The sequence below is a fragment of the Loxodonta africana genome, chromosome 1 (assembly GCF_030014295.1).
Source record: "Loxodonta africana isolate mLoxAfr1 chromosome 1, mLoxAfr1.hap2, whole genome shotgun sequence".
Classification (NCBI taxonomy): Eukaryota; Metazoa; Chordata; class Mammalia; order Proboscidea; family Elephantidae; genus Loxodonta; species Loxodonta africana.
The window spans coordinates 208,760,167-208,787,503 of record NC_087342.1 but is presented as its reverse complement, the minus strand read 5'-3'; positions in this window follow the sequence as shown (position 1 = coordinate 208,787,503).

The window sequence follows — 27,337 nt, the reverse complement described above, 5'->3', positions numbered from 1 at the left end:
TGTATATGATCCACACAGTAGAATGCCTTGTCATAGTCTCTAAAACTGAGGTAAACATCTTTCTGATATTATCTGTTTCAGCCAGGATTCATCTGACATTAGCAAAGATATCCCTCGTTCCATGTCCACTTCTGAATCTAGTTTGAATTTCCAGCACATCTCTGTAGATATACTGCTGCAGCTACTTCTGAATGATCTTCAGCAAATTTTTACTTATGTGTGATATTGATGATATTGTTTGAAAATTTCTACTTTCAGTTGGATCACCTTTCTTTGAAATAGTCATAAATATGGATTTCTTCCAGTCAATTGGCTAGGAACTGTCTTTCAAATTTCTTCGCATAGATAAGCGAGCACTTCCAGCACTGCAGCTGTTTGTTGAAACATCCGAACTGGCATTCCATCAGCTCTACTCTGTCCTATAGGGTCACTATGAGTTGAAATCGACTAGACAGCTAAGGAATTTGCACAGTGTTAAAACTCTTTCCAATTTACATGGGATTAAAAAAAAAATTGGTATTATATATTTTAATTCTTTCTTTTTAAAAACCCCAGAAATAACCATATCAAACCCACTGCTGTGGAGTCAATTCTGACTCATAGCAACCCCATGAGATATTATTTATTACTATTGTTATTATTTTGGAAACCTAGTGGGGCAGTGCTTAACAGTTTGGCTGCTAACCAAAAGTTCGGCAGTTTGAATCAACCAGCTGGCCCCTGGAAACCCTGGGGGCAGTTCTATTCTGTCTTATGTGGTCACTGTGAGTCCAAATCGACTTGACAGGAATTTTTTTTTTTTTTTTTTAGTTTGAATGCTCTTTTATTTCATTATTTTATAATTGATAAAAGATAACAGTGATGATTGTGATATTGGTATGTTTGATAGCATAAGGAAAAATTGTTTCTATGACTCTGTTGCATATCCAATAAATTGTATCTATTTTTTCCTTCATGTGGAATTGCCTTTCCCCACGGCTAACCTACTTTTTCCTCAGTAGGAAATAAGATATTTTTTGAAGATCCTTCAATTTTTCAAGGGAAGATTGAATACTGACCGACCTATGCTGCCGTGTTTGTTACATAGTTTTTCTTAAAATACATGATTTTTTAAAAAAACAAATTATGACTTCTGTTAATGCTGTAATTTAAATATTTCAAAACATGCAAAAAGTTAGTGTAATTAGACAAATTCAGGGTCGCTATGAGTCCGAATCAACCGGATGGCAATTTTTTGTTTGTTTGTTTTATTAATCTAATAATGGAGCCTAGTCTACCCAGTGGTTAAGAGCTCAGCTGCTAACCAAAAGGTTAGCAGTTCGAATCCACTAGCCGCTTATTGGAAACCTTATGGAGCAGTTCTTCTCTGTCCTGTAGGGTCACTATGAGTCAGAATCCACTTGATGGCATCGGGTCTTTCGGGATTATTATTTTATATGGCTAATGTTGGTTTGGTTTTACTCTCGTTTTGAGCACTTCTTTTTTTCTCAAAGTGTTGGCAAAATGAGGCGTTATCCTACAAGATGAGTTTTAAAAATAATTTGTCTCTGCCTTATAATATGTATTTTTTAATCTAAAAATATCTCTATTTAAATATGTTCCTTAGACTATATTAATGGGTATTTTAGATAGCAATTAATTTGTTTTTAGCATATTGATACTACTCTTTCACTATCTTCTAGCTTCCGTTGTTGATGTGGAAAAGCTAGCCGTCCTTGAAATGAAATCTGTATTTTTTCCCTTTAGATACTTTCAAGGTATTTGTATCTTGTTTTAGTTTGTTTTATTTATTTATTATGAAGTTTCACAATGATATTTCCAGGTTTTTTTTTTTTTCAATTAATTTTTCCGTTCACTTTCCTTTATTGGAACTCTTTAGATCCCTTGAATGTATAAATTGGTATCTTCCAAAAATATGTAAAATTCTCAGATTTAATTCCTTAAATTATTTTCACAGCTCTATTCTCTCTCATTATTTCAGGACCTCAATTAAAAATAGTTCAGAATTTGTTACGGGATATTGTTTCTCTCAACAACTTCCGTTATTTCATCTTTTCTAGCTTCAGGCTACATTCTGAATGATTCTTTCTGACCTGTTACCCAGTTCCTTACTTCTATCTTTAGCTCTTTTTAATCTTAGACAATATCTTCCCATTGGTTTCATAATTGTTATTGTATTTTTCAGTACTAGATTTTCTGTTTGGTTCATCTTGGGTTTTCCAAATTTCTTAAAAAATATTTCAAGATTTTCTTTTTTTTTTTAAGTCATAACAATGACAGTTGTTTAATTATGTCTGTTCGATGCATTCAATATCAGACATTGTATTGATTCATTTATGTTTTCTGTTTTATGATCTATGTCAAACTCAGGGTGTCTTGCTTCCACAAGAGCCCTGTTACCTTTGCTTGATGGGTGGTCATTTATTTTGTTTTAAAGTGTATTGCAGAGAATATAATATTTTGTTTCTGTAAGAGGCCTGGGAATGCTATCTCACCATAATACAAACTGAAGGATTAGTAGTCGCTTTACTCCCCACTCTATCAAATGATGCAAAGGTGAACAGCATTCTCTGTGAAGGCTGATTAACTTAGGACCTTCCTTTACTCTAATGGTGTAGATTTTGGGAACTCAGATTAATATCCCAGGTTAATTCATTAAAAGATATCTCAACTTTTTCAAATTAGAGTCTTTGATTTTTTACTTTTCACCCAATAAGGCCACGGAAATTACATTTAAACTTCACAGCTTTTGCTATTAATTGAGAAGTACCTTTAAAGTACAAATAATTTTGTGCACTGCTGCCTTTCTAAAGATTTTTTTTTCCTGAAAATTTCTCAATATCTTTTAATATGGTTACCACTGAGTGGGAAAGTAGAAGGTGAAATTGGGGAAAAGTATGGCTTCACCTAATTGGGTGCTTTATGCTTTTTATGCTTTAGAATGGAGGTGGTTTTGTGGATACTTGTCTTGTTATTATGATTAATAATTTCATGACAATTGCATATATTTTGTCTTCTGTAATTATTGTATAATAACAATGTATAGAAAATATTTCACCAAATTCAAAAGAAAAATGGGCACTAGAGACATAGATCTGGAAGTTTTTAGCATGAGGGTGACAGTTTTATACATGGGAATATATCAGATTTCCTTGGAAGAGACTGTAGAAGAAGATAAGGAAGATTAGAAACAACATCCTGCAAATACCAACATGTAACGGGTGATGAGAAGAATCAATGATTGAAGAAGCTGAGATGGAGGAAAGCAGGAAAAAATGAAGTAAATCATCATATCCTGTTGTTGTCAATGCTGTCAGGTCGGTTCCAACTCATAGTGACCCATTACACAACAGAACGAAACACTGCCAGGTCCTGAGCCATCCTTAAAATCACTGTTATGCTTGAGCTCATTGTTGCGGCCACTGTGTCAATTGACCTTGTTGAGGGTCTTCCTCTTTTCCGCTGACCCTGTACTCTGCCAAGTATGATGTCCTTCTCCAGGGACTGATCCTTCCTGACAACATGTCCAAAGTTTGTTAGACACAGTCTCGCCATCCTTGCCTCTAAGGAGCATTCTGGCTCTACTTCTAAGAGGGATTTGTTTGTTCTTTTGGCAGTCCATAGTATATTCAATATTCTTTGCCAACACCACAATTCAAAGGCGTCAGTTCTTCTTCACTCTTCCTTATTCATTGTCCAGCTTTCATATGCGTATGATGTGATTGAAAATACCATGGCTTGGGTCAGGCACACCTTAGTCTTCAAGGTAACATCTTTGCTCTTCAACACTTTAAAGAGGTCCTTTGCAACAGATTTACCCAATGCAATGCATCTGTTGATTTCTTGACTGCTGCTTCCATGGCTGTTGGTTGTGGATCCAAGTAAAATGAAACCCTTGACAACTTCAATCTTTTCTCTATTTATCATGATGTTGCTCATTGGTCCAGTTGTGAGGATTTTTGTTTTCTTTATGTTGAGGTGTAATCCATACTGAATTCTGTGGTCTTTGATCTTCATTAGTAAGTGCTTCAAGTCCTCTTCACTTTCAAGAAGCAAGGTTGTGTCATCTGCATAACATAGGTTGTTAATGAGCCTTCCTCCAATCCTGATGCCCCATTCTTCTTCATATAGTCCAGCTTCTCATATTATTTGCTCAGCATACAGGCTGAATAGGTATGGTGAAAGAATACAACCCTGACGCACACCTTTTCTGACTTTAAGCCAGTCAGTATACGCTTTTCTGTACAAACAACTGCCTCTTGATCTATGTAAAGGTTCCTCATGAGCACAATTAAGTGTTCTGGAATTCCCATTCTTTGCAGCATTATCCATAATTTGTTATGATCCACACAGTTGAATGCCTTTGCATAGTCAATAAAACACAGGTAAACATCCTCCTGGTATTCTCTGCTTTCAGCCAGGATCCATCTGACAACAGCAATGATACCCCTGGTTCCACGTCCTCTTCTGAAACTGGCCTGAATTTCTGGCAGTTTCCTGTCAATATACTGCTGCTGCTGTTTTTGAATGATCTTCAGCAAAATTTCTCTTGCATATGATATTAATGATATTGTTCTACAATTTCCACATTCAGTTGGATCACTTTTCTTGATCATATTCTGAAATGAAGGGAATAGAAATGCCGGAGTCATCAATAATGCAAAAAGAAGCAGAAATGTTTGGCTTGCAAATATGCTGTTACATTATCAATTAATGGGTATGCTGTTTGTCTGACTGTGTTACAGTTTGAGGAATGCGATGAATAATTCTAAAAGATTTTTAAAAATACAGACTCATAAGCATCATTTAAGAGAGTCTTCCATCAAAGGACGCCAATCTGAAAAGATTCTAATTTCAAAGGGATTTTTTAAATATTCGTATTTATTGATTGATTTTCTTTGCATTGTTCATGTTATGTTAATATCTTGTGGTCTTGCTCCATGTCAGACATTGTGCCAAATGATTTGCATATATTTTCTCCCTTAATATTTAGTACAAACATGCAAGTCAGGTATTGTTACAGTCCTTTTCTAAATCAGGGACTGAATACTAGAAAGTTTAATTAAGTTGTCCAAGTTCAAAGACCCAGAATTACTCAACCTAGGATAAAAACCCAGGTTCCCTAATGTGCTTCCTGTTGCTTTAGTTAGAGTTTATGTCTTTATTCTTTATTCAGGATTTACTAAATATGTACTGGGGCCTCTATGTGGTGCAAATGGTTAACATTCTCAGCTGCTAACCAAAAGGTTTCCAGGTTCAAGTCCACCCAGAGATACCTTGGAAGAAAGGCCTGGTAATCTACTTCTTAAAAAATTAGCCATTGAAAACCTTGTGAAGCACAGTTGTACTCTGACATACGTGGGGTAACCATGAGTTGGAATCAATTCAATGTTAATGGGTTTTAAATATGTATTAATTCAAATATTTGGGGCCGATTCAAATGGCTAAAGGGACTAGACCTTATTTTTCAGTCTTTTAAAATGATTGTGAATGAAAAAGATGAATTGACATAAACCCACAGTTTTCACCTTTAATTCACCTATCCCTCAAAAATAAATGCGCCCTTTCTCTGTCTTTATACTTTACTTGTACAAAGATAAAGAAGAAAAATTATAGTTGTAGGATAAAATTTATTTGTAGCCATGTTTGCATACCTTACAAGGCTGAGTTTTTCCAAGACATAAATAGATGATGTTGTTGTTGTTAGGTGCCGTCTACTTGGCTCCAACTCATAGCGACCTTATGCACAACAGAACAAAAGACTGCCCAGTCCTGTGCCATCCTTACAATCGTTGTTATGCTTGAGCTCATTGTTGCAGCCACTGTGTCAATCCACCTCGTTGGGGGTCTTCCTCTTTTCCACTGACCCTGTACTCTGCCAAACATGATGTCATTCTCCAGGGACTGATCCCCCACGTGTCTGTCAGTTTGTCATACTGCGGGGGCTCGCAGTTTGCTGTGATGCTGGAAGCTATGCCTCCGATATTCAGATAGCAGCAGGGTCACCCATGGAGGACAGATTTCAGCTGACCTTCCAAACTAAGGCAGACTAGGAAGAAGGACCCAGCAGTCTACTTCTGAAAAGCATTAGCCAGTGAAAACCTTATGAATAGATGATAGATGATGATATATAGATAGACACACAGATAGATTTGTATCCCCAGCACCTAGCAAGTTGTCGTAGATTCTTAGTAAATGGTTATTGAATTGAATCAATACTGAAATTAAAATAAGATGATGAAGAGGAGAAAAACACAAGTAATAGGTGGGAGCATACGTGTGCATATATAAGAAAATAGTTTTTCAGTACTGTAAATATCACATAGAAAGATGCTGCGTTAAATGCAAAACAGCAATAATCACACTGTCACCACCATTATCTCGTGTTTTCAGCTCAGCCAAGCAGCTCTCAAAGGCAAGAACAGCTTGGCAGCTCCTGGGAATGCAGTGTTTAGTCAAACTTGCCTTTCTTGCACAATGGTCTAATCACACTGAGAGTCTGACAAAATCCAGACCATCTCTGGGACTAAGGGAGCAGAAGTCACTAAATTCAAAGAAGAAAAGGGTACAGAGAATGGGAGCTAAAAAGGAAAGGGGGCTTCCTCTACATAAGCCTCCAGGCTTTGTTGTTGTTCCTCTGGCACACTGTAGAATTCAGGTTGTTCCTTCTTCTCTCCTTATATAGACACAGCACAGTTTCAAAAATAGCCTGTGCTTTTTTAGACCTTTAAAGACATCATCAATCATTGTCTTCTATGGTAATGCTTCAATTACCCAGGAGGGAAAAAAAAAAAAAAAAAAAAGAATATAGTAGCCATGGAAGTGATGTCCCTATGTGCTGAAAATCCCAACTTAAAAAGGCCAATGTTTGCATATTAGCAATGTAAGCAGCGTAAAAGCTGTGATGAACCATTAATGAGCCTTCCTCATGCTTTCTAAGTATTTGGGATATGTGTCGCTTGACAGGCCAGATCTTTATAGGATTAGCTTAGTGGCTTGTCACTTTCTGCCTTGCTTGCTGCCCTTCTGCCTTCTTTATCCTGAACAATATTGTACCATGCATTCTGTGTGGCGATACAAGCCCGTTGTTTCCCCACGGTAAGTGCCCCATTTCAGGCACATGCATCCATGTTAAAGGACAACCATCAAAAATGAAACCCTAGAGCCATCACCTTCTATATAAATCACGTCGATTTCTGACTGCTAAGGTGATTTCAAATTAGCCACTCCCAGGTGACTGCCCAGAATGATGACATACGAACGCTGCTCCACCCACTCCGCGCCATTTGTACCTCCGGGAAACGAGCACATGCCCTGGCAGCCTAGGGAGGCACACAGGTGCAGCTTGTTCCAATGCAGCCGGTGTTAGGCCCCCACATGCTAGCCAAAGAGTTCCAACATGTGCTAACCCCCCAACTCCAACACGTGCTAAGAAAAAAAAAAAAGAAAAAGAAAGCCAGAGGACATAACATTTTTATCACATAGAGGTGCTTGTGTGGCTCACTTCTGCAAAAAAGATTATTTTTCGTTAAATTAAGCGTTTTCTCCCTACAGCTCCTTATGTGAATGAAACATGTTCAGTGTCTATGGGGAAAAAAAAAAAGTTTATGGTGGTTTTGAATGGATAATTAATATAAAATATTAATATAGCAGGTTCTAGCTATTGATATTTTTATCAATACATTTGAGCACACAGACTAAATATCTACTATGACATTAGTTTCAACATGAAAAATTTCACACTGAAATAAGCCTGTAATTAGAGTTTTCAGATTATCATCTATGACTGCTTTATGATAAGTATATCAATTCCCTTGAAACGTTTGAGGTGCCTACTGCTTGCATCACTAATTTTATGTAGGCTGACAATCTGTGAATACCATCAGATTTGAACCTGCTTTATATACCATGCGAACCTCTAATACATATCACCACAAACTCACATTAGATTGTGCCTCACTCCTGAACACACGTACACACGTTATTTATAGGACCTCAGGGTTTCTTTTTCAATTGTTTTAATTTGCCTCAAGGGATTGATAATAGGATAAAGAGCTTTTCACTACTCAATCACATATTATGAACCTGGTTTGAGCCTGTAATGACCACTAATGCTGGGTCTAAAAATATTGTTGTCTGAAATCCATTTTCTCTTTGACATGTCTATGCTTTAAATAATCTGTATTTTTTTAATATTCTGAGACCTTTTTCATGGTAATTTTTTGAGCTTTAATGCTTGGCTGGAAAATTATGTAGTGATGATTCACTCTATTTTAGATCTGATCATTTATCTTTTTTTAAATTGCAAAATTAGAGTGAGAAACAATTATCCTACGTCATATACGCATATATATCATCAAGATCTTTTGACTAGACAAGTTAAGCAGAGCTCAATATCTATCCCAACATGTATCTGTGAAAAGGCATAGTTTTCTGTTAAAAACGAAAATACTAAACTTCTCTGCCAAGTACTAAAATGCGAATGTATTTTTTTTTAATAGCATTCAATTGATGGCTGCTACAAAGAGCTTGTAATCTAAAAGTCAAGTAGTATTGATAACACCACCAAGATGTATTTCAAGTAACAGATGGATAGGCTGATATAGATATATAGGTAAAGATATAGGTATAGATAAAAATATATAGAAATAGATATATATGTAGGTATATATTTTTGTTGGTAGTATCACTTTTTCATTAATTTTGAATGGATAAGTCAGAATCTGATGGGAAAAAAAATCCCAACAGTCTATTAAAGCTTGTTAAATACTATACCTAAAAAAAAAAATCTCCATTTCAGATTCCATCATCTATTACAGATTCTCAAGTCTACCATTGAGTTATCAGAAATGATACTTTAAGGGTGGGTTCGTGAATAAATGGAGAAGAGAAAAATGTGCTATTCCTGGCCTTACTCTTGAAAATGGAGACATTTATTAATATCAAAGTGAATCTGGAGAAGTATAGCTAAACATTTGTCAAAATAAGACTGTCTCTTTGAAAAGTGACAGTTTGTGACATTCATAGTATCACATCTCCACATTCCACCCTAATCAGCATCGACTGGTCAACAGCAACCTTTTGGTGAAGAGAAATTCAGAAGAAAGATTAAAGTGGGAGTAAAATAGAATGGAAATAAAAATTAAAAAAAAAAAAAGATCCCTGAGAAATGCAAAAAGGGAAGATGATCTACAAATAAAAAACAGTCCATAGAATATGTAATCAGATCAGAAAGTCACAAAGAATCTACAAGGGGCACAGGGTGGTAAAGAATTGTGAGTCAATGCTTCTATTTGACTCCTGAGTCTCTGACATGAAAGCTGGGCCTTCATTCAAATGAGCTACTTCACTTTGGTACAGTATGGGATTACAACTTTTCATAAACATTCCATTACTAAATAATAAGGGCATTCATTGTAGACAGTAGAAACGGCCAAGGCAGGGAGATAAGAAAAAGGGCAATCTGAGATTCTTAAATGACTGTGAAGATGTGTGAGTGGACTTAGCAGCAGCAGATTTGTGGCTCAGGGCTAAGGAAGCTGATACTTGATAAACATCTAGACCTTGGTGGGCTTTTCAGTAATGCAGTGTAACTTATTTTACTTTGATAGGGAGCCCTGGTGGTGCAGCGGTTAAGTGGTTAACCCAAAAGCTATTCCACAGGAGAAAGATATGGCAGTCTGCTTCCATAAAGAATTATAGCCTTGGAAACCCTGTGGGGGAGTTCTACTCTGTCGTATTGTGTCATTATGAGTGGGAATCAACTGTAAGGAAATGGGTTTTGGGGGGTTACCTTGACATCAGGGTCATTCTGAAATATATAAAATTTTAAAGGAAATGATAAAAAAGCTTGACATTATGCCAATAAATAAATCACACACACACACACTTCGCTTCTAATCAACCCCTATGTTCCTCAATTTTTTTCTTCCTACTACCTAGTGATAACCATTACAACCATGACAGGTAAGCTTTCTATGATTATTGGGTTGATAAAATAACATTTTTTCATCAAATTTTCCAGTGTTGAAAACAAACAGGTTTATGAAAACATGCCTATTTCCTTCTAGTGTCTAAATATTAGGTCAATTTAATGCTTTGTTGGTTTAAATGGAAAAAAAAAAAAACTTGGGCTTGACTAAACTTTTCCCTTAAGATCATTCTCTGAATAATAACATTGGGTCTATTTATTTCATTGTAAATATATCTGTAAATCAGTATTAAGTAAAAATAATTTCATTACAATTAGAGAAAGAAAAAAACTACCCCATTCTTAATCCAATTTTGTGAGGACACGGCATTTCTACTTAGGCCTCTTCCATCCAGTGGCAGGCTTCCTGGAACACTTAATAAATGTTGGAGGGTGATATATATAGCGCTGTGTCAACAGGCCCCTCAGAGTTCAAGAAAGTTATGATAATGGTTTTCCCAGGGTCAGTTCTTACCCTACATATTCTTCAGCTGTTAGATTGTACTTTGTTTCTTTGTATTTATTGCTGGGCTTTTGGTGGGTTATTATCAGAATTATCTTTTGATCACAGAGAGAATTAGATTTGCTGCCTAGTTCCAAATATTATCCATCTGTCGGATGAAAACAAATTATATTAATTCGCATCTCTCCTGCTCAAAAATTTGATTTCCTTTTATAAATTTTGCCGTAAACAAATTAGTTATCTAAGGACACTAAATATGAGCTTGACTCTCAGTTTAAGTTTCTATTTTGAAAATGGAATGTGATCACTATCTACACCATTTGGCCAGATATCCTTGTTCCTTTGTTTTTGTTAACATTTATGAGGACAAACTATGCAAGTACAGATCTTGTATGTAACAGTATCTAAACAGGACTTTTTACATTATTTATTACATCTGGCAGGAAAACACACTTACAAAATTTCTTGGATTTTATTGCTTCTATTTTGTCATTTTATAATAAATTGAGACTATAGTTGAAGAAAAAATTGAACCCAAAGCTTATGACGCTTGCACACTATTGTTTTTCATTTGATTTTATTTTTTGTTGTGAAATTAAATCTGAAAGAATCCTTTATCTAATCTGAAATATAATAAAATAAAGAATTTTATTTTCTAGAGCTGTGATTTATCCAGTGAGAATTTATATTGTTGATTGGTGGGAAGGGTTGTTTTACCCTTGATATGCCTTCTGGCCCCGCTGTAAAACGAATAAAAAATGTATCATATAGTGCAGCTCCCCACCCTCTCTGTCAACAGGGACTTCTATGAACTATTCTTCAATAAAAGCTGATTTGTCTAACATTTTTAAAAAATATAAATATTGGCTTTTGATATTTCATTGTAAAGAAAATGAACGTAAGGTGCAGGAAATTCAAAAAAATTTCTAGCTTATCAAATTTTCCCAGTGTAATTTTAGTGCTGGATAATATTCACATATTCCAGTGTTTGTTTCTACCGTATTTTTACACAAATAACATGTACCTTCTATGTTTGTTTGTCAACTGCACCCTCTCCCTGCAAGGTACTTTTGTAAGCTTACTATGCTAATTTTTTTTTACAGCAATATGTAGAAAGAGGAAACCCTGGTGGCGTAGTGGTTAAGTGCTACGGCTGCTAACCAAAGGGATGGCAGTTCAAATCCGCCGGGTGCTTCTTGGAATCTCTATGGGGCAGTTCTACTCCGTCCTATAGGGTCACTAGGAGTCGGAATCGACTCGATGGCCCTGGATTTTGGGTATGTAGAAAGCAAATTGACATAGTGGCAGTTATGAAAACATGATTTCACATATGCACACAATTCCGTCACCACTGAGGAGAGTTTACTAAGGATTCTTCTATCGGTGAGTAATATATTATTTAATTTGAAGCTTATTTCCATATGATCTAATCAGTTAAGAATTGATCTAAGTCAAAGCTTCCTTTATATAAAATCTTAAAATTAACTCAGCCTACTTTATGCTTGTCACAGTAGACTTACACCAATAGTTTTTTGTTTTTAATTTATTTATTGATGTGAAAGTCTACGGCTCAAGTTAATTTCTCATACAAAAATTTATACACTTACTGTTTTGTGACCCTAGTTGCAATCCCTATAATATGACAGCACGTTCCCCCTTTCCACTCCAGGTTTCCTGTGTCCATTCAACCGGCTCCTATCTGTTTCTGCCTTCTCATGTCGCCTCCGGACAGGAGCTGCCCATGTAGTCTCATGTAGCTACTTGAACTAAGAAGCACACGCTTCACAGGTATTATTTTACATTTTGTAGTCCAGTCTAATCTTTGAAGAGTTGGCTTCGGGAATGGTTTTAGTTCTAGGTTAACAGAGAGCTGGAGGCCATGTCTTCTGCAGGCTGTATCTTCTGGGGTTCCTCTAGTCTCAATCAGACCATTAAGTCTGGTCTTTTTATGCGAATTTGAATTCTGCACCACAATTTTCTTCTGCTCCATCAGGGACCCTCTGTTGCGTTCCCTGTCAGGGCAGTCATTGGTGGTAGCCAGGCACCATCTAGTTCTTCTGGTCTAAGGCTGATGGAGTCTCTGGTTTATGTGGTCCTTTTGTCTCTTGGCCTAATATTCTGGTGTTCTTCATTCTCCTTTGCACCAGATGGGTTGGGCCCAGTTGATGCATCTTAGATGGCCGCTTACTAACTTTTAAGACCCCAGACGCCACTCACCAAAGTGGAATGCAGAACATCACTCACCAAAATGGAATGCAGAACATTTTCTTAATAAACTTTGTTATGCCAATTGATTTAGATGTTGCCTGAAACCATGGTCCGCAGGCCCCCAACCCTCCTACTCTGTCCCTCGAAGTGTTCAGTTGTGTTCAGGAAACTTCTTAGCTTTTGGTTTAGTCCACTTGTGCTGACTTTTCCTGTATTGTATGTTGTCCTTTCCTTCACCTAAGAAAATTCTTGTCTACTACCTAGTTAGTGAATTCCTTGTCCCTCCCTCCCCGCCCTTGTAACCTTCAAAGAATGTTTTCTTCTGTTTAAACCTTTTCTTGAGTTCTTATACTAGTGGTCTCATAAAATTTATTCCTTTTGTGACTGATTAATTTCACTAAGCATAATACCTTCCAGATTCATCTGTGTTGTAAAATGTTTCCCAGAGTCCTCACTGTTCTTTATTGTTGCATAGTATTCCATTGTGTGTATATACCATAATTCGTTTATCCATTCATCCATTAATGGGCACCTGGGTTGTTTCCATTTTTTGTGAACAGTGCTTCAGTGAACATGGGTGTTGTCATGGATTTAATTATGTCCCCCCAAAAATGTGTGTATCAGCTTGGTTAGGCCATGATTCCCAGTAATGTATGGTTATCCTCCATTTTGTGATTGTAATTTTATGTTGAGAGGATTAGGTTGGGGTTATAACACCGCCCTCATTCAGGTCAGGTCACTGTAAAGGGAGTTTCCCTGGGGTGGGGCCTGTACCACCTTTTATCTCTCAAGAGATAAAAGGAAAGGGAAGCAATCAGAGAGTTGGGGACCTCATTCCACCAAGTAAGCAGCACCAGGAGTAGAGTGTGTCTTTTGGATATGGGGTCCCTGATCCTGAGAAACTCCCTGACCAGGGGAAGATTGAGGACAAGGACCTTCCTCCAGAGCTGACACAGACAGAAAGCCTTCTCCTGAAGCCGATGCCCTGAATTTGGACTTGTAAACTACTAGACTGTGAGGAAATAAATTTCTCTTTGCTAAAGCCATCTACTCGTGGTATTTCTGTTTTGGGCACTAGATGACTAAGACAGAATTTGGTACATAGAGTGGGTTGATGTTCTAGCAGATACCTAAAATGTGGAAGCAGTTTTGAAACTGTGAATGGATAGAGTTACCACAGCGGCAGAAGACCAGCGCAGCAGAGAACCAGCAGCAGCAGAGAGGCAGCAGTTACAGAGAACCAGCCGCAGCAGAACCAGGAGACCAGTACGAGACGGCATTGGAGCTGACCCACAGAGCTAGAGAACCGAGTGCCTGCGCACAGGAAGCTTCCTAGCAGAGTGGGGTGCCTTTGGGCTCTTATTGGTAGAGCTAGGCTTGCCAATCCATGGAGCCAGAGGGCTGAGTGCCTGTGTGCAGGAGGGTTCCTGGCAGACTGGGGTGCCACTGAGCACTTATCAGTGGAGCTACAGAGCTTTGGAATGCTTGCCCCAGCAGGGCAGATGTGAGCATGAGGCCCAAGGAGCCAAGAGGCCAAGAAACTAGGAAGCAGAAGCTGAAGAAACAACACAAGAAGCTGAGCTGCCTCAGTCTCAAAAGGTATGGCCATGACCTCGGGGGTTTCAAAGGGTGGAGCCATGGCCTCTGGTGTTTCTAAGGGTGGAACTGTCCCTCAGATAGACTAGGAGAATGGTGTACCTAAAGCCAAGGGAGCAGAGTTGCTGTCCCAGTGGGCCTGGAAGGCGGAGCTGAAGCCCAGGGCTAAGGGACCTCAGCTCAGAATCTGAACAGTGTGGCCAATACCTAGAGTCTAGAGGGCACGGCCATTGTGTAAATGGTCTCAGAGGACAGAAGATCATTTGCAAAGCCTTGAGGGCTAATGTATTGTGTTCTGCTGATTTGCTTGGTGCCTGTTATCCCTTCTTTCTTTCCAGTTACTCCCATTTGTAATGGAAATGTCTAGTTTGTGCCTGTTCTGCCATTGTACCTTTGGAAGCAGATAACTTGTATTCTAGATTTCACAGATGGGGTGAATATGTTTTACATGTTGCAAGGATGTGATTTGGGAGGGGGCAAAGGGTAGAATGTCATAGATTGAATTATGTCCCCCCCAAAAATACGTGCATCAACTTGGTTAGGCTATGATTCCCAGTATTGTATGGTTGTCCTCCATTTTGTGATTGTAATTTTATGTTCAGAAGATTAGAGTGGGATTGTAACACCATCCTCACTCAGGTCACATTCCTGATCCAATGTAAATGGAGTTCCCCTGGGTTGGGGTCTGTACCATCTTTTATCTCTCAAGAGATAAAAGGAAAGGGAAGCAAGCAGAGAATTGGGGACCTCATATCACCAAGAAAGCAGCACTAGTAGTAGAGTGTGTCCTTTGGATACGGGGTCCCTGAGCCTGAGAAGCTCCTCGACAAGGGGAAGATTGAAGACAAGGACATTCCTCCAGAGCCGACAGAGAGAGAAAGCCTTCCCCTGGTGCCGATGCCCTGAAATTGAACTTGTAACCTACTAGAACATGAGAAAATAAATTTCTCTTTGTTAAAGCCATCCACTTGTGGTATTTCTGTTATAGCAGCACCAGATAACTAAAACAGGTGTGCATATATCTATTCATGTGACAGCTCTTATTTCTCTAAGATGTATTCCAAGGGGTGGGATTGCTGGATTGTATGATACTTCTATTTCTAGCTTTTTAAGGAAGCACCAAATCGTTTTCCAAAGTGGTTGTACCATTTTACATTCCCATCAGCAGTGTATAAGTGTTTCAGTCTCTCCACAATTTCTACAACATTTGTTATTTTGCATTTTTTGGGTTAATGCTACCCTTGTTTATTGTATCTCATTGTAGTTTTGATATGTATTTCTTTAATGGCTAATGATTGTGAGCATTTCCTCATATATCTGTTAGACCCTTGAATGTTTTCTTTGGTGAAGTGCCTGTTCATATCCTTTGCCCATTTTTTAATTGGGTTATTTGTCTTTTTGTTGTTGAAGTTTTGCAGTATCTTGTAGATTTTAGAGATTAGATCCTGACCTGATATGTTGTAACCAAAATGTTTTTCCCAGTCTGTAGATTGTCTTTTTACCCTTTTGGTGAAGTCTTTTGATAAGCGTGATTCTTAGTTGTTCCTGGTTGTCTAATTTCTCTTCTCATGTTTCTGTATTGTTAGATATGTTTTATATTCTGTTTGTGTCATGCATTAGGGCTCCTAGCTTTGTCCCTATTGTGTCTCCCATGATCGTTATCATTTTAGATTTTTTACTTCGGTCTTTGAATCATTATGAGCTTGTTTTTTTTTACATGCATTGAGGTAAGGGTCTTGTTTCATTTTGTTGCAGATGGATATCCAGTTGTGCCAGCACCATTTGTTAAAGAGATTGTCTTTTCCCCATTTAACTGATTTTGGGCCTTTGTCAAGTATCAGCTGCTTGTAAGTGGATGAATTTGAATTTACATCTGGATTCTCAATTCTGTTTCATTGGTCCATGTCTCTGTTTTTGTACTAGTGCCATGCTGTTTTGACTATCATGGTGGTATAATGGGTTCTAAAATCAGCTAGTGTGAGGCTTCCAACTTTGTTCTTCTTCAGTGCTGCTTTACTTATCCAGGGCCACTTCCCTTTTCATAAGTAGTTGATGATTTGTTTCTCCATCTCACTAAAGAATGTCGTTGGAATTTGGATCAGAATTGTGTTGTATCTGTAGATCAGTTAGGGTAGAATAGACATGTTCACAGTGTTGAGTCTTCCTATTCATAGCAAGGTATGTTTTTCCACTTATGTAGGTCTCTTGGTTTCTTGCAGTAGTGTCTCGTTTGTATAGGTCTTTTAAGTCTCTGGATAGATTTATGCCTAAATATTTTAGCTTCTTGGGGCTATTGTAAATAGTATTGATTTGGTGATTTCCCTTCTGAAGTTCTCTTTCTTGCTGTAGAGGAATCCAACAGATTTTTGCATGTTTATCTCATATCCTGGTTCTTTGCTAAAATCTTCTATTAGTTCCAGTAGTTTTCATGTGGATTCTTTGGGGTTTTCTGTATATAAGATCATGTCATCTGCCAATAGGAATACTTTTTTTTCTTCCTTACCAATCCGGATGCCTTTATTTTATTTTATTTTTTCTAGCCTAATTGCTCTGACTAGGACCTCCAGCACAATGTTGAATAAGGGTGGTGATAAAGGGCATCCTTTTCTGGCTTCCGTTCTCAAAGGGAATGTTCTCAGACTCTCTCCGTTTAGGATGATATTGGTTGTTGGCTTTGTATAAATGCCCTTTATTATGTTGAGGGATTTCCCTTCTGTTCCTATTTTGCTGAAAGTTTTTATCATAAATGGGTGCTGGACTTTGTCAAATCCCTTTTCTTCATTGTGTGATAAGATCATGTGATTCTTGCCTTTTGTTTTATTTATGTGATGGATTACATTGGTTGTTTTTCTAATGGTGAACCATCCTTGCATACCTGGTATGAATCCCACTTGGTCATAGTGAATTATTTTTTTGATATGTTCTTGAATTGTTGACTAGAATATTGTTGAGGGTTGTTGTGCCTATGTTCATGAGGGATACTGGTCTATAATTTTCTTTTTTTGTGGTGTCTTTACCTGGTTTTGATATCAGGGTTATGCTGGCTTCACAGAATGAATTTGAGGCTATTCCATCCTTTTGTATGCTCTGAAATACTTTTAGTAGTAGTGGCGTTAACTCTTCTCTGAAGGTTTGGTAGAATTCTCCGGTGAAGCTTTCAGGACTAGGGCTTTTTTTGGGGGGGTGGGGTGGGGTGTGGGGTTAATTACCTCTTCAATCTCTTCTTTTGTTATAGGCTTATTTAGTTTTTCTGCCTCAGTTTCCATTAGTTTAGGTAGGTAGTGTGTTTCTAGTAATTTGTCCATTTCTTCCAGGTTTTCAAATTTGTTGGAGTACAGCTTTTCATAGTATTCTGTTATGATTCTTTTAATTTCATTTGGGTCTGTTTTGGTATTGCCCGTCTCATTTCTCATTGGGATTGTTTGCTTCCTCTCCTCTTTTTCTTTTGTCAGTTTGGCCAGTGGTTATCGATTTTGTTGATCTTTTTAAGAACCAGCTTTTGGTCTTATTAACTCTTCCAATTGTTTTTTCTGTTCTCTATTTCATTTATTTCTACTCTAGTTGTTATTATTTCCTTTCTTTTGGTGCCCTTGGGCTTCTTTTGCTGCTTTCTATTTCTTCAAGTTGTAGGGTTAATATTTGATTTTGGCCCATTCTTCTTTTTGGATGTGTGCATTTATTACTGTAAATTGACCTCTGAGCACTCCTTTTGCTCTCTCCCAAAGATTCTGGTAGGATGTGTTTTCATTCTCATTTGATTGTGTGAATTTATAACCCAGTAGTTTTTGAGCAAGGTGTTGTTCAGTTTCCATTTATTTGATTTTTTCCTTGCTTTTTCTGTTACTGATTTCTACTTTTATGGGTTTGTGGTCAGTAAAGATGCTTCATAATATTTCCATGTTTTGGATTCTATTAAGGCTTGCTTTGTGGCCTAATATGTGGCCTATTCTGGAAAATGTTCCATGTGAGTTGGAATAGAAAGTATACTTGGCTACTGCTGGGTGGAGTACTCTGTATATGTCTATGGGATCAAGTTGGTTGATTGTGGCATTCGGATCTTCCGTGTCTTTATGGAGCTTCTTTCTGGATTTCCTGTCCTTCACCGAAAGTGGTTTGTTGAAGTCTCCTACTACTATTGTGGAGCTGTCTATTTCTCTGATCAATGCTGTTAGAATTTATTTTATGTATTTTGGAGCCCTGCCTTTGAGTGTGTAAATATTTATTATGGTTGTGTCCTCCTGGAGTACTGTCCCTCGATCATTATATATTGTCCTTCTTTATACTTTGTGGTAGATTTTACTTTAAAGTCTATTATTTCAGTGATTAATATTGCCACTTCTGTTCTTTTTTGATTGTTGTTTGCTTGATATATTTTTTTCCATCCTTTGAGTTTTAGTTTGTTTGTGTCTTTGAGTTTAAGGTATGTCTCTTATAGCCGGCATATAGACAAATCATGTTTTTTTAATCCATTCTGCCACTCTCTGTCTCTTTACTGGTGCATTTAATCCATTTACATTCATGGTAGTTATTGATAGGTATGAGTGCAGTGCTGTCATTTGATGTCTTTTATTTCGTGTTGTTGACAGTTTTTTTTGTTGTTGTTCCATTTAATTTTCTGCCTTGAGTCATTTTTTTTATGTATTTTCTTTTCATTGTTGTTGATTTTGTATTTGCTGAGTATTTTTTATTTTGTTTTGTTTTTTTATTTTGATGTGTAGGATTGTTAGTTTCCTTTATGGTTACCATAATATTTACCTCTATTTTTCTAAGTTTAAACCGATCTTTTATTTCTTGATATTTTCTTGACTTCCTCTTCATACAAAAGTTCTAGGACTACTTTATTTAGTCTTTTTTTTTTTTAATTTTAATGTTGTCATCTTTTACATATTGACATCTCTGTTCCCCTATTTTCAGTGTTTTAGTTTTGATTTATTTTTGCGACTTTCCCATCTGGGTTGATATCTCGTTGTTCTGTTCTGTGTTCTAGCCTTGGGTTGTTATCTGATGTTATTGATTTTCTAACTGGAGGGTTCCTTTTGGTATTTCCTATAATTTTGGTTTGGCTTTTGCAAATTCCCTAAACTTGTTTATCTGGAAATGCCCTAAATTTGCCATCATATTTGAGAGACGGGTTTGCTGGATATATAACTGCTGGCTGGCATTTTTTTTTTCTTCAATGCTTTATATACATCATCCTATTGCCTTATTGCTTGCATGGTTTCTGCTGAGTAGTCACAGCTTAGTCTTATTGACTCTCCTTTGTAGATCACTTTTCATTTATCCCTGGCCACTCTTAAAAATCTTTTTTTTTTTTTCCTTTGCTTTTGGCAAGGTTGATTATGACGTGTCTTGGTGACTTTCTTTTGGGATCTACCCTGTGTGGGGTTTGATGAACTTCTTAGGTAGGTATCTTCTTGTCTTTCATGATACAAGGGAAGTTTTCTGCCAACAATTTACCAACAATTCCCTCTGTATTTTCTGCTGTTCCTCCCATTCTGGTACTCCAATCATTCATAGGTTATTCCTCTCGATAGAGTCCTGCAAAATTCTTATGTTTTTTTTTTCTTTTTTTAATTCTTTTATCTGATTTTTTTTCTCAAATAAATTGTCCAACAGCTTTATCTTTGGTCTCCCTAATTCTGACTTCCATTGCCTAAATTCTTTTCCTATGACTTTCTATTAAGTTGCCTGATCCTGAAATTTCATTGTTAATCTTTTGGATTTCCATTTGCTGTCTCTCTATGGGTTCTTGATGCCTCTGAATTGTGGTGTTGGCAAAGAATATTGAATATGCCATGGACTTCCAAAAGAATGAACAAATCTGTCTTAGGAGAAGTACAGCCAGAATGCTCCTTGGTAGCAAGGATGGTAAGATTGCATCTCACATACTTTGGACAAGCTGTCAGGAGGGATCAGTCCTTGGAGAAGGATATCATGCTTTTGAAGTAGAAGGTCAACAAAAAAGAGGAAGACCCTCAACGAGACAGACTGTTAAAGTGGCTGCAGCAATGGGGTTGGGCATAGCACCGATAGTGAGAATGGTGCAGGACCAAGCAGTGTTTTGTTTTGTTGTGCATAAGGTCGCTATGAGTTGTAACCACCTCAACAGCACATGACAACAACTACATGGATTCTTGTAGCCTTTTAAATTTGTTATTATGATCCTGTATAACTTTCTGAAGTTTCTCTGTTGCTTTGTCTGTTTTCCTTGGTTTGATCTGCATTTTTTGGGTCCCCTTCCTGATCCCTTGAAGAGCTCTGTATATTAACCTTTTGAATTCTACTGTTGGTAATTCCAAGCCTTCTCTTCCTCTGGGAGGTTTTTTGAGTCTTTGTTTTGGTCACTTGCTGAAGCCATCATGGTCTGCCGTTTTAGGTGAGTTGATATTGACTGTTGTCTCTGAGCCATTGATAAGCTATTATATTTATTTATTTTATGTTTGCTTACTCTGTCCTGGAAACCCTGCTGGTATACTGGTTAAGTGCTATGGTTGCTAACCAAAATGTCAGCTGTTCAAATCCCCCAAGCACTGCTTGGAAACTCTATGGTTCAGTTCTGTTCTGTCCTATAGGGTTGCTATGATTTGGAATTGACTCACAGCAACGGGTTTGGTTTTTGGTTTTACTATGTCCTAGATTCTTGTTTAGTATTCTTTTGATATGCCCAAATAGGCTCGCTGTGTGAGCTACTTTGATTATTGGTGTTTTTGAAGCTCTCACATCCTGTCTCCAGGTGGATAGAGTCCATTTACTTTTCTTGTGTGGATTCAGCTCAAGTGTCCAAGTCATCAGTCAGCAAGTGTGTGGTGCAGGCTCTCACCTACAATCCAAGATATGCAGGCCTACATAGGAGTGGCTGGAGCAGGAACAGGTATCTGGCTGCAGTAGGGGTTATGTGTTGAGCAAGGTAGGGGGCTGATGGCTGCCCCTGAGTGTCTGGGTGAAAGACATGTCCCTGTTTCCTAGAGTGCATAGGTGGGTGGATTTTGCAGCCAGACTTTGGTCACCCAATGCTGTTGGCTGTAAGGACTGGGAGATACCACTTCTTGGACCCCTGTCTTGGGTGGCTAGGTGAAGTGGGTGGAACCATCATTCCTCAGGCCCCTGATGTGGGTAGATGAGGACCCTGCTTGATGGGTAGGACTGTATCAAATGTCACAAATCTGCCACTCCCTCTTAGCTGTTGCAGTGGAAAATAGGCTTCAGATAGGTACCTTGTTGTACTATGCTAATGAGGGCCTACATTGTTGAAATGGGCCCATAAAGGCCTAGGAAGGGGTGAAATCCATTCAGAGCCTGTGAACCAATGATACAGTATGCTTGTGCCTAGGCAAAGGGGCTGTGCCTACTGTGAGGTCCTGGCTTAGGAGTGCTGGCAGTTTATTTTTTCCTTTTTGTTGATTTGTTCCCTTTCCAAAATTGGGAGAATGGCTCAAAGTGTGCGACAGTTCCTACTTCTAGCCCAGGCAGTGTGCCAATCACTGAAGCCAGACTGGGACCAGGGCAGAGTGGGGAGGGAGTGGGTGAATAGGAGACAGGTACTTCCCAGAGAGGGAAGATTTTTTTTTCTCCCAAGTGGTAGTTTAGGTGCTTGCACTTAACTTTTGCAGATTCAGCGTCACTTCTCCCTGGTTCCAAAGGCTTGTGCAGACTCTTTGCAGCTCCGTTTCTCCCAGTGTGGAAAATGCATCCCAAGCACTGCTGCTTGCCTCAGCCAGTGCACACCTGCAAACCCAGTCTGCATGGTGCCAGCCAGGTCAGATCTGGCAAATCCTCACTGGATATGAACTGTCTCTCCCTACCCCTGCTGCTCCGTCCGACTCCTGAACTTTGTCTTTGATGTTCAGAGCTCCTAGATTGTCATATATAATCAATCACTTTTTTCTGGTCTCTGTTGTAAGAGGGGTGACAGGAAGTGTCTGAATGCTCGGCCATCTTGGCCCCACCTAACACCAACAGTTTTGATAATTATTTACTTATTGAAGCACTAAAGAGATTGAAAGGGGCACTTTTGGCACAATTGGTAAGTTCTTGGCTGCTAACCAAAAGGTCTCCGGGGCAGAAAGGCCTAGCAATCTGCTCCTCTAAAAATTACAGCCTAGTAAACCCTATGGGGCAATTCTACTCTCTCGTTTAACTTTGCTATGAGTCAGAATTGATTCAATGGTGTACAACAACAAAGTGATTGAGAATATAGATTTATTTTTACTTCTTTAAATGTATTGACTGAATACAAGATAAAATGGACACTGATAAGGAGACTGACAGATTATGTTTTTCGCAGATTTATAATCAGAAAGAAAAGGAAAAAAAATCAGGAAAGGGATCAAATAACCAGTTTCGTTTAAATATTTTATTCTAGAAGGGAATTATCTTTCTTCGTTTAAATCATTCCAATGAATGGTACCACAGGTTTAAAAAAAAAAATTAACAAAAATATTCTTGTTATTGCCTTTTGGGCTTAACAAAAATGTGTAAAAATCTCCGTGTTCATATGTTTTTACAGGGTCTTTCCAGGATATTGAGCACTATATCTAGCATCCAGAACAGACTTCTGTGACTGTGATGCAGACAATAAGAAAACTGATTTTACATCTACACAATGAAATGACTAGAGAAATAACTATGATTAAAGGAAGCATTGACTATAAAATTGCTACTTTAAAAATTTTAGTAATATTAATTGAGCAAACTGAATTTTTTAAACAAGTCTTATAAATCTTAAAACTTTTGAGTTCATCTAATTAAAAAAATATATTAACGACTTTCAATATTATCACAGTATCCGTATGTACCTATGATATCACAGAAGTTAGTTCATGGGTATTTTTAGAATTCTCTTCAAAACCCCAAACCAGGGAGTAGTTATTTGGTCTCCTTGGGATTCTGTTTGCCTTGGGGCAAAAGAAGGATGTATAAAATTTAGAGGTGGACAAATCCATCTCAATCTTTATTCATCAGGGTAGTAGACAATTTCTATCAAGAACTCTTGGAATATCAGGTTTTTCTAATTACTTACTGAGTTTTAATGAATCTCTAATAGAAGGTATCAGCAATATGATACCTTCTGTGATACCTTTGATACCTTCTATTAGAGGTTTTGAATAGAAGGTATCTCTGAAGATTTTTAAAAAATACCCTAAGTGAATTGATGATTCTTTAGTTTGAACATTATACTGTGTGTGTTCTCACGTTCACACTAACGTGCCTCATTATTTTCAAAGTCTGGCCATTTGAAAAAAACATTACAGTATTTAACTGGTATTATTCATTGGAAGTGATATACATGCCTGTTTCTTCCATTGAATTCAATTTAATAAAATATATTGCATGCATTTGCATGCATATGCTGGACAAAACTCTGGTTTAGACAGAATGCATAAAATAACTTGCACTCAATGAGCTTACCATCTTGTATGAGCAGTAAAGTAAGTGCCCAAGTAATTGCAATAAAATGGAAAAAGGGGTAGTGCTCAAATAATATTCTAAAATAACTTATTGAGAACAGAAAACTATTTTCTGGAAGAATTTCAGAAGATTTCATGTAAAAAAATGATAATCTGGCCTTTTTTTATTTTTAACAGACATTAAACCAAAAAAAAAAAGAAAACCCAGTGCCATCAAGTTGATTCCAACTCATAGTGACCCTATAGTTAACAGACATTATTGAGGGATAATTTACATATTTACATACAATAAAACTTACAAACAGCAAGTGTACAGCTGGGTGACATTTTATATATTTATAGAAATGCTCCATGTCATCACCAATCAAATCAAAGTACAGAACATATCCATCATGCTTATGGCCCGTTCCAATTACTGACATTCATGCCCAGAGATAACCACTGTTTTGACATTTATTATAGATTCATTTTGCCCACCCTTGACTTGGTATGAAAGAAATCATACCATTCAGTATGTACATGTCCGCATCTGACTTCTTTCACTTGATGTGTTGTGTCTGAGATTCTTCCTTATAGCTGTATGTATACGCAATTCTTTCTTCTGATTGCTGAATAGTGTTCTGTTATATTCTCCAGTTGATGGACACTTGATTTTTCTTCCAGTTTGGGACTACTAGGAAAGAAATTTTTGTTAATATTCTTATACAAATATAATTGTGGGCATAAGTATTTAAGCATATTCTTGGGAGAAGAACTGCTGAGTCATACAGTCAGACCAGACCAGACCCATTGCCGTTGAGTCAATTCTGACTCATAGTGACCCTGCAGGACAGAGTAGAACTGCCCCATGTGGTTTTCAAGGAGCGTCTGGTGGATTAGAACTACAGATCTTTTAGTTAGCAGCTGTAGCTCTTAACCACTACGCCACCAGGGTTTCCAAGTCATAGAGTAGGTGTATATAAATAGTTTTCCATAGTGGTTGATTCAACCACTTTAGACATCCTCCAAAAATATCTGAGAATTCTGGTGGCTTACACTATGCCAGCACTTAGCATTACTGGTCTTTTTCATGTTCACCTTTAAAAAATACCTGTATAATCATATTTCCTTGTGATTTTAACCTGCTCTGTTATGATGATTATGATGTTGAGCATCTTTTCATATCCTTACAGATCTTGCAGATACCTTCTTTTGTGAAAGGCTTATGAGACAAACAGGGTTAAGAGCATGATATTGAAAAATTTTGTCAGAAACACACAAAAATAATAACATTAAAAGGACAGCACTATGTTACACATATTAGATTCTTAAGCAATGCACATATAGTGCAATAAACAGGACACTTTTCCTTGAAAAAGACCAGCAGTTTGCTTGGGGAAGTGGATATCAAAAGGATTGCAGCCCACGATTACTATGAACAGGTAGAAGGAGAGTTATCTACAATATGATGACAACACACAGTGAACTGAGATAGCTGATAGGTGTTTAAGTCTGGGTGTTTGTTTTGTGTATTTCTGTGTAGCTAGGCTTAGCTCAGTACAGTTTTCCTGTTTTCAGGTAGTATTTCTTGCTGATGAAAATGCACACAACCAAAGACAAAATTTGTGTTATGCTCATGTTATTCTCTAATGTATCAAGTGTATTGGAACAAATTCATATTTTCAAGACAAATGCTAGAACGGAACTAAATATATAACCTTTTGAAAATAATTCCTGAGATTTCTGGTGATAAAAATATCATGCTAATTGAATCAACAAATGTAAAAATTTTGAATACTTAGATTAATGGTTGGCAAACTTTATCCGTAAAGGACCAAATAATAAATATTTTCAATTTTGTGGGCCCTAACGTGTCTGTGGTAACTACTCAAATCTGTTCATAGTAGTGCAAAAGCAGCTACAGACAATAGGAAAACTAATGAGCATGGCTGTGTTCCAATGAAATTTTGTTTATAAACATCAGCTTCTTAATTTTATATTTTATAGAAGATTATCTCTTTGGCAAGTATTAATAAACTTGCATTTTTTAAAACAGAGTTAAAGAGAAGGTATAAAAGGGATGGATGTTGCTGAAGCAAGTCATTTATACCTATTCATAAACCCAGAAAAACTTTGCTGAAGGCCACTGTTGTCAATTCCAACTCCTTGCGACCCTATAGGACAGAGTAGAACTGCCTCATTGAGTTTCTAAGGCTGTAAATTTTTATAGAAGCAGGCTGCCACATCTTTCTCCCAAAGAGTAGCTGGTAGATTTGAATCACAGACCTTTTGGTTACCAGCTGAGACCTTAACCTCTGTGCTGCCAGGGCTCCTTTAAGCTTTGCTAACCTGCTAAAGTGTTTATGTGTGACAGAGAGTTTGCAATGTATCTCTCTGGTTTTCTTAGTTGTTGTTGTTATTGCTGTTAGTTGCCATGGAGTCAGTTCCAACTCATAACAGCCTGTGTGTGCAGAGAAGAACTGCTCCACAGTGTTTTCAAGGCTTTGATCTTTCAGAAGGAGATCACCAGGCCTTACTTCCCAGACATACCTGGGTGGGTTTGAACCACGAGCTTTTTGGTTAGTAGTGCAGTGCATAACCATTTGTACCACCTAGGGACCCACTCCTGAGAAACTAGACTTGGCTTTGTGATTATTTGTCAAAATTTATAATTAATAGGAGTGGTTTAGACTACAGTGGGAGCGATATTAACGGAAATATATAACTATGTATATAAGGTAATAAAGTAAGTTTTAAAATTTTTTTCAAGACAATAAGGGAGAAGTTTTTACCTAAAATAAAGTCTCAATTTGCTCAGAGTATGAGAGTACAGTAAAGACAAAACTTGGGTGATTTATCAAGTTCTGAAGAATTCAGAGAAATTTAATTTTATTTCTCTTGATTTGTAATACCTCAGTCTGAAAAAGGCTATGAAATATGTTAAAAATTTGGTAATATTTGTTCAAATTTATGGGGTTATTCACAAGATAATTATGTAAAAAAAAAAAAAAAAAAAGAAGAAGAAGTGGAGGGGAAACTCATGAAACATTTATTGCCAGGTACTATGTTAACTCAAATCTAGAATTTGCCTTTCTCTTAAAAAAATAGTAAATTGGTCTTACAAATCTCAGCAAGACACATTGAAAGATATTTTTTGTATTCTGCATAATACGCCACTATCACAGAGATTCCAAGTCTCACCGAGTTTTCTTTGTTTTGTGTTTTTTTTATTACAAAATCTAATAATGAATTGAAAAAATAACAATAACAAAGGTCTACCCTTTATGAAAGTATGAATGTTCCTTACACTAATATTGACATCTTCTATGTTTATTTTAAAATATGTTCCTCCATGTATTGGTCAGTTTGTTGTACTCTGGGGCTTGGGTGTTGCTGGATGCTGGAAGCTATGCTACCAGTATTCAAATACCAGCTGGGTCGCTCATGGTGGACATGTTTCAGCTGAGCTCCCAGACTAAGACAGACTAGGAAGAAGGACCTGGCCATCCATTTCTGAAAAAAGTTAAACACTGAGAACCTTGTGAATAACAGTGGAAAAGTGTCTGGTATAGTACCAGAAGATGAGCTCCTCAGGTTGGAAGGCACTCAAAAGACAACTGGGAAAGAGTTGCCTCCTCAACGTAGAGTTGAACTTATTGACCTGGATGGAGTCAAGCTTTTTGCTGATGTGGCACAACTCAAAATGAGAAAAAA